The sequence below is a fragment of the Bactrocera tryoni genome, unplaced genomic scaffold (genome assembly GCF_016617805.1).
Source record: "Bactrocera tryoni isolate S06 unplaced genomic scaffold, CSIRO_BtryS06_freeze2 scaffold_413, whole genome shotgun sequence".
NCBI classification, from domain to species: domain Eukaryota; kingdom Metazoa; phylum Arthropoda; class Insecta; order Diptera; family Tephritidae; genus Bactrocera; species Bactrocera tryoni.
The window spans coordinates 1-9,210 of NW_024396116.1; the positions used below are offsets into that span (position 1 = coordinate 1).

Genomic DNA, 9,210 nt, shown 5'->3' on the forward strand with positions numbered 1-9,210 from the left:
GGGGAAAGAAGACCCTGTTGAGCTTGACTCTAGTCTGGCAGTGTAAGGAGACATAAGAGGTGTAGCATAAGTGGGAGATATATAATTTCGGTTATATATCAACAATGAAATACCACTACTCTTATTGTTTCCTTACTTACTTGATTAAGTGGAACGTGTATCATTGCTTAGCCATTATATGGGTATATTTATATATCTTATGGTATTGGGTTTTGATGCAAGCTTCCTGATCAAAGTACCACGAGTTTGTTATATAATTGTAAACTTATTTTAATGAAATGATAGCATTTCGGTGTTATTATTATAATTAAAATTTGGTATAACTCCAACACTCAGGTATGATCCAATTCAAGGACATTGCCAGGTGGGGAGTTTGACTGGGCGGTACATCTCTCAAATAATAACGGAGGTGTCCCAAGGCCAGCTCAGTGCGGACAGAAACCACACATAGAGCAAAAGGGCAAATGCTGACTTGATCTCGGTGTTCAGTACACACAGAGACAGCAAAAGCTCGGCCTATCGATCCTTTTGGTTTAAAGAGTTTTTAACAAGAGGTGTCAGAAAAGTTACCACAGGGATAACTGGCTTGTGGCGGCCAAGCGTTCATAGCGACGTCGCTTTTTGATCCTTCGATGTCGGCTCTTCCTATCATTGTGAAGCAAAATTCACCAAGCGTTGGATTGTTCACCCATTCAAGGGAACGTGAGCTGGGTTTAGACCGTCGTGAGACAGGTTAGTTTTACCCTACTAATGACAATTGTTATTGCGACAGCATTCCTGCGTAGTACGAGAGGAACCGCAGGTACGGACCAATGGTACAATACTTGTTCGAGCGAACAGTGGTATGATGCTACGTCCGTTGGATTATGCCTGAACGCCTCTAAGGTCGTATCCGTGCTGGACTGCAATGATAAATATGGGGCAATTGCATTGTATGGCTTCTCTAAACCATTTAAAGTTTATAAATTTTATTTATAAACGACAATGGATATATGTGATGCCAATGTTATTTGTAACATAGCAAATGCGGGAGGATTAAATATCACCTGTATGACGCGCTAGTTACTTATTAAAACATTATTTAATACAATGTCAATGCCTAGAATCAATTGTAAACGACTTTGGTAACGGGCAAGGTGTTGTAAGTGGTAGAGCAGCTGCCATACTGCGATCCACTGAAGCTTATCCTTTGCTTGATGATTCGATCATACTGTTTTATAAATATATATATATATGTATATATATATATATATATATATATAATTATTGTATATTATTTATTTATACAATATATTAAAAATATTATATATTTATTTATTTATATATAAAATATAAAAGAAAACATCTAATTTTAAATAATTAATTATTAAAAATTAGATTAAGTATTTTATATATAATATATAAGAATGTATAATAAATTATGTAAATTAAATAAACATATATTTATATATTATATATTTATAAACAGTGTAAAAAGAATCATTTCATTTATAATAATAAAAAGAAAAATATTTGAACGAATAATAATATAATATGATTGTTATTAAACACACTATTTTATAATATTATACGCCAAAAGTATAAAATGTATAGAAAATAAATAAATATAAATGGGTATATGTTATGTTATATTAAGTGTTTGAGAGAATCATAAAATGAAAATAAAAAATATTATAAACGCTAAATACTTTGTTTTTAATATTTATTATTTAAAGGCAAAGTATAAGTGTTATGATTCATACATATTAAACGCAACTACATATAATATAAAAAAAAAAAAAAAAAACATATATATATAGTAACACAAAACGAACGATATGGTATATTATAATAATTGTTTGAGATAATCATAACATGAAAATGAAACTAAGAATTTGAACTCTAAATACTTTATTTACAACAATTATTGTTGAAAGCAAAGTATAAGTGTTGTAATAATAACAAATAAAAAATCAAATATATATAGTAACACAAAACGAAGGTATGGCATATTATAATAATTGTTTGAGGTAATCATAACATGAAAATTAAACTAAGAATTTGAACTCAAAATACTTACTGTTCAAAGCAAATTATAAATGTTGTGATTCTATTATAATATACAAATATAAAAGCATATACATATAGTAACACAAAACGATTAACGCATTAAGCTAAGAATTTGAACTTAAAATACAATGCTTTTAAAAAACATTTATTAAATTAAAAGCAAAGGTGTAAATATGTTGAAAATCTCATTTGACAAATATTATAATATGCAAAAAGTAATATAGAGGAGGAGAAATACAAATAAAAGAATATAGTTTATAAGGTCATATAAGTAAATAATTTTCATAAAACTATTAAGTGTAAAAGTCATACAGGTAAATAATTTTCATATGAGTGTTAACTTTATAAAGTCATATAAGTAACTAATTTTCATATAAGTATTAAGTGTAAAATTTATACAGGTAAATATCTTTCATATAAGTATTAAGTTTATGAAGGCATATAAGTAAATAATTTTCATATAAGTATTAAATGTAAAATTCATATAAGTCAAAAAGTCATATGAGTAATACATTTTCATATAAGTATTAAGTTTGAAAGTCATATAAGTAAATAATTTTCATATAAGTATTAAGTTTATAAAGTCATGTAAGTAAATAATTTTCATATAAGTATTAAGTGTAAAAGTCATACAAGTCAAAAAGTCATACAGGTAAATAATTTTCATATCAGTATTAAGTTTATAAAGTTATATAAATAATAAATTTTCATATAATTATTAAGTGTAAAAGTCATATAAGTAAATAATTTTCATATAAGTATTAAGTGTATAAAGTCATACAAGTAATAAATTTCCATATAAGTATTAAGTGTATAAAGTCATATAAGTAAATAATTTTCATATAAGTATTAAGTGTATAAAGTCATATAAGTAATAAATTTTCATATAAGTATTAAGTGTAAAAGTCATATAAGTAAATAATTTTCATATAAGTATTAAGTGTATAAAGTCATACAAGTAATAAATTTCCATATAAGTATTAAGTGTATAAAGTCATATAAGTAAATAATTTTCATATAAGTATTAAGTGTATAAAGTCATATAAGTAATAAATTTTCATATAAGTATTAAGTGTAAAAGTCATATAAGTAAATAATTTTCATATAAGTATTAAGTGTATAAAGTCATATAAGTAATAAATTTTCATATAAGTATTAAGTGTAAAAGTCATATAAGTAAATAATTTTCATATAAGTATTAAGTGTATAAAGTCATATAAGTCAAAAAGTCATACAAGTAATAAGTTTCCATATAAGTATTAAGTGTATAAAGTCATATAAGTAAATAATTTTCATATAAGTATTAAGTGTAAAAGTCATACAGGTAAATAATTTTCATATGAGTATTAAGTGTATAAAGTCATATAAGTAAATAATTTCCATATAAGTATTAAGTGTAAAATTTATACAGGTAAATAATTTTCATATAAGTATTAAGTGTATAAAGTAATTATAAATAATAAATTTTCATATAATTATTAAGTGTAAAAGTCATATAAGTAAATAATTTTCATATAAGTATTAAGTGTATAAAGTCATATAAGTAAATAATTTTCATATAAGTATTAAGTGTAAAAGTCATACAGGTAAATAATTTTCATATGAGTATTAAGTGTATAAAGTCATATAAGTAAATAATTTCCATATAAGTATTAAGTGTAAAATTTATACAGGTAAATAATTTTCATATGAGTATTAAGTTTATAAAGTCATATAAATAATAAATTTTCATATAATTATTAAGTGTAAAAATCATATAAGTAAATAATTTTCATATAAGTATTAAGTGTATAAAGTCATATAAGTCAAAAAGTCATACAAGTAATAAATTTTCATATAAGTATTAAGTGTATAAAGTCATATAAGTAAATAATTTTCATATAAGTATTAAGTGTATAAAGTCATATAAGTAATAAATTTTCATATAAGTATTAAGTGTAAAAGTCATACAGGTAAATATCTTTCATATAAGTATTAAGCGTATAAAGTCATATAAGTATTAAATTTCCATATAAGTATTAAGTGTATAAAGTCATATAAGTAATAAATTTTCATATAAGTATTAAGTGTATAAAGTCATATAAGTAATAAATTTTCATATAAGTATTAAGTGTAAAAGTCATACAGGTAAATAATTTTCATATGAGTATTAAGTGTATAAAGTCATATAAGTAAATAATTTTCATATAAGTATTAAGTGTATAAAGTCATACAAGTAATAAATTTCCATATAAGTATTAAGTGTATAAATTCATATAAGTAATAAATTTTCATAAAAGTATTAAGTGTAAAGGTCATACAGGTAAATAATTTTCATATGAGTGTTAACTTTATAAAGTCATATAAGTAAATAATTTTCATATAAGTATTAAGTGTATAAAGTCATACAAGTAATAAATTTCCATATAAGTATTAAGTGTATAAAGTCATATAAGTAATAAATTTTCATATAAGTATTAAGTGTATAAATTCATATAAGTAATAAATTTTCATATAAGTATTAAGTGTATAAAGTCATATAAGTATTAAATTTTCATATAAGTATTAAAAGTATAAAGTCATACAAGTACTAAATTTTCATATAAGTATTAAATATAAATTCATACAAGTAATAAATTGTCAAAAAAAAACAGAGTGCAAAAATACTTTTGATGTTATAAGTTTGCTTATAACCATAGAGAGCTCTGAAAATCATATAAATTACCTATGGATATTTGAGTTTGTAAATTTTAAATGGGTAAAAGTAAATTTTCCATACGATTTCAGGTTGGTGAGGTCAACATGGCCGCAAACATTTATAACAAATCTGCACAAATTTGTTCAAATTGACATGACTGAAATAGTACTTATATGAAAATGATTAGTTATATGACTTTATAAGTTAGTACTTATATGAAAATTTTTTATTAGTGAAAACTAGTTAATATTTGTTATATCTCTATATATTTCACTATATTTTAAGTAAATATGCTTTTCTACTTGTATGAAATTTGTCATTTCGTACTTGTATGAGAATTTTTATACTTGTATGACTTTATGGACTTAGTACTTATATGAAAATTTTTATACTTGTATGACTTTATAAATTAAGTATTTATATGAATTTTTTTTATTATAAGTATTTGAGTAAATAATTTGTATACGTTAAAAATTTTATAGGGTTTTTTTTATTCCTGGTACCTGCTACAGTTGGTTTAAATAGACAAATTTTGTTATATTTATTATAATATGATGAAATTTAAAATTCTATACTTAACAAGTAGCATATTGAAAGAATATTTTAACTTTCTTTAAACTATTCTTATTACACATAAAATATATGTGCTAATGGAATTGTATTAAATTAAGTGAAATATTTATATTATTACGCTCAAAAAATACTTTCATAATCATATATTTATTATTTAAAAATAAATATAATTGAATTTGAAATTTTTAATTTCAAATCAAAGAAAAAATGTATATATTCTTAAAAATGATATATACACATTATGCATTGAAATAAAGTAAAATGTATAAAAATGATATTATTTGAAAGTTTAGCTAATATAAGAAGAAATATCGTTCTTACATAATTAAATAATATTATGTATAGAGAACGAAAATTCTTTTCACAATACAAAAGCAAAAATTAAAAGCAACCGTAATTGCAACACTGCACGCATAACAAACCACAAACGTGTCAGTGCCAATTAATTGGACTGAAAGAAGAGAATATAAGAAAATATATATATTTTAATATATATGATGATAAAAATTCTCAAAGAGAAATAAGCGAATAAATGAATAAAATAATGGTATATGGCGGGTACCAGAATATATAAAGCAATTGTTAAAAAGGTCAAAGCTTTATAAAAAAGTCAAAAGTTATATAAGAAAGTAAAATGTGTTGTCTGTGTTGTATATATGTGTGTTGTCTTTTTATATTTTGTGTATTGTGTAATTTTCAAATAAGAAAATATCATTTAAAATTTTATATAATATAAAAATATTATATAAAAAATAATATAATAATATTATTCTGGTTGATCCTGCCAGTAGTTATATGCTTGTCTCAAAGATTAAGCCATGCATGTCTAAGTACAAACAAATTAAAAGTGAAACCGCAAAAGGCTCATTATATCAGTTATGGTTCCATAGATCGTTAACAGTTACTTGGATAACTGTGGTAATTCTAGAGCTAATACATGCAAAATAAACACGGACCTTTTGGAACGTGTGCTTTTATTAGGCTAAAACCAAGCGATCGTAAGATCGTTATATTGGTTGAACTCTAGATAACTTGCAGATCGTATGGTCTCGTACCGACGACAGATCTTTCAAATGTCTGCCCTATCAACTTTTGATGGTAGTATCTAGGACTACCATGGTTGCAACGGGTAACGGGGAATCAGGGTTCGATTCCGGAGAGGGAGCCTGAGAAACGGCTACCACATCTAAGGAAGGCAGCAGGCGCGTAAATTACCCACTCCCAGTTCGGGGAGGTAGTGACGAAAAATAACAATACAGGACTCATATCCGAGGCCCTGTAATTGGAATGAGTACACTTTAAATCCTTTAACAAGGACCTATTGGAGGGCAAGTCTGGTGCCAGCAGCCGCGGTAATTCCAGCTCCAATAGCGTATATTAAAGTTGTTGCGGTTAAAACGTTCGTAGTTGAATTTGTGCTTCATACGGGTAGTACAACTATAATTGTGGTATGTACATTACCTTATGTATGTAAGCGTATTACTGGTGGAGTTCTTATATATAATTAATACAATGTATTTTTATATATTCCTCCTATTTAAACCTGCTTCAGTGCTCTTCATCGAGTGTTGTTGTGGGCCGGTACAATTACTTTGAACAAATTAGAGTGCTTAAAGCAGGCTCCAAATGCCTGAATATTTTGTGCATGGAATAATGAAATAAGACCTCTGTTCTACTTTCATTGGTTTTTAGATCAAGAGGTAATGATTAATAGAAGCAGTTTGGGGGCATTAGTATTACGACGCGAGAGGTGAAATTCTTGGACCGTCGTAAGACTAACTTAAGCGAAAGCATTTGCCAAAGATGTTTTCATTAATCAAGAACGAAAGTTAGAGGTTCGAAGGCGATCAGATACCGCCCTAGTTCTAACCATAAACGATGCCAGCTAGCAATTGGGTGTAGCTACTACTATGGCTCTCTCAGTCGCTTCCCGGGAAACCAAAGCTTTTGGGCTCCGGGGGAAGTATGGTTGCAAAGCTGAAACTTAAAGGAATTGACGGAAGGGCACCACCAGGAGTGGAGCCTGCGGCTTAATTTGACTCAACACGGGAAAACTTACCAGGTCCGAACATAAGCGTGTAAGACAGATTGATAGCTCTTTCTCGAATCTATGGGTGGTGGTGCATGGCAGTTCTTAGTTCGTGGAGTGATTTGTCTGGTTAATTCCGATAACGAACGAGACTCAAATATATTAAATAGATGCTTTCAGGATTATGGTGTTGAAGCTTATATAGCCTTCATTCATGCGTTCATCTTGAATGGACAAGTGTTTGACTGTTGGTTTGTCCCATTATAAGGACACTAGCTTCTTAAATGGACAAATCGCGTCTAGCAGTAACGAGATTGAGCAATAACAGGTCTGTGATGCCCTTAGATGTCCTGGGCTGCACGCGCGCTACAATGAAAGTATCAACGTGTATTTCCTAGACCGAGAGGTCCGGGTAAACCGCTGAACCACTTTCATGCTTGGGATTGTGAACTGAAACTGTTCACATGAACTTGGAATTCCCACTAAGTGTGAGTCATTAACTCGCATTGATTACGTCCCTGCCCTTTGTACACACCGCCCGTCGCTACTACCGATTGAATTATTTAGTGAGGTCTCCGGACGTGATCACTGTGACGCCTTGTGTTTCACGGTTGTTTCGCAAAAGTTGACCGAACTTGATTATTTAGAGGAAGTAAAAGTCGTAACAAGGTTTCCGTAGGTGAACCTGCGGAAGGATCATTATTGTGTTCCTATCCGAAAAATAAATATATGTATATTAAAAAAAAAAAAAAAAAAAAAACAAAACAAAACAAAAAAAAAAGAATAAAAAAGAAAAAAAATTTTTTTTCTTTTTGTTCTTTTCATTCAATATGTTTTGAATTATTGATAAATATTATTTATTTAAATCGATGTGGGTATATCAATAATTTGCATAAAAAACATATTTGAGTGTTTTTCTTTTTTTTCTTTTTTTTTTTTACTCCTTGTAATGCATTATGAGCAGTATATTTATACATATATTGTGAATTTCGCATACATTGTATTTGAACGCTAAAAAACCTTTAAACATATATAGCTGTACTTATTATTTATAAAAAATTTTATAAAAAGTTAAATGATCTTTTTATAGTAAATATATAAATGATAAGTTAATTTGTTCACATTAACGTGTAATTCCTTTTTTATGGTATTTTCTATTTGTGATTAAGTATATGTTATATACATATAAAATACATATATGTTATATAAATATATTTTGGTTTATTTTCATTCAAGAAATACTGGATTATGCACAAATAAAAGAGAATAGCTACTAAAAATGGTATTACTGTTTTTGTTGACCTAAGACATGCGCAGTTTGCAAATGTTTGGGTTTAAAATTACAATTTATTGAAAGATGTGTTGAAATTTTATTTTAAAAATTTGTTATAAATATTATTATTATGCTTTCAATAAATTAAAAACTCTTGACTTTGAATCAAAAAATACAAAAAAAAATTTTACTCTAAGCGGTGGATCACTCGGCTCATGGGTCGATGAAGAACGCAGCAAACTGTGCGTCATCGTGTGAACTGCAGGACACATGAACATCGACATTTTGAACGCATATTGCGGTCCATGCTGTTATGTACTTTAATTAATTTTAAAGTGCTGCTTGGACTACATATGGTTGAGGGTTGTAAGACTATGCTAAATTAGTTGCTTATTCTTTTAGTTAATTAAAAGAATTTAAGCATATGGTATATTATTGGATTGTATTTTTCAATCCATAATATTAATAGCATAAAAAGAAATATATACAATATATTCTTGATTACCTCATATTTGAACGAAATTTTATAATAAATGAGAATCTTAGTATTCCCAAAATAAAAAAAATTTCAATATTATTTAAAATATATTTAAATAAATACATTAAGAG

General features: G+C 26.9%; 2 non-coding genes across 2 annotated transcripts; both read left to right on the plus strand.

Moving 5' to 3' along the window:
* Positions 1-6,067: 6,067 nt before the first annotated feature.
* Positions 6,068-8,030, plus strand: LOC120781163. Its single transcript, XR_005706018.1, has one exon. It is a non-coding gene; the product is annotated as a small subunit ribosomal RNA (ribosomal RNA).
* Positions 8,031-8,789: 759 nt separating this feature from the next.
* On the plus strand, positions 8,790-8,968 carry LOC120781162. The gene has a single exon (XR_005706017.1). It is a non-coding gene; the product is annotated as a 5.8S ribosomal RNA (ribosomal RNA).
* Positions 8,969-9,210: the final 242 nt, after the last annotated feature.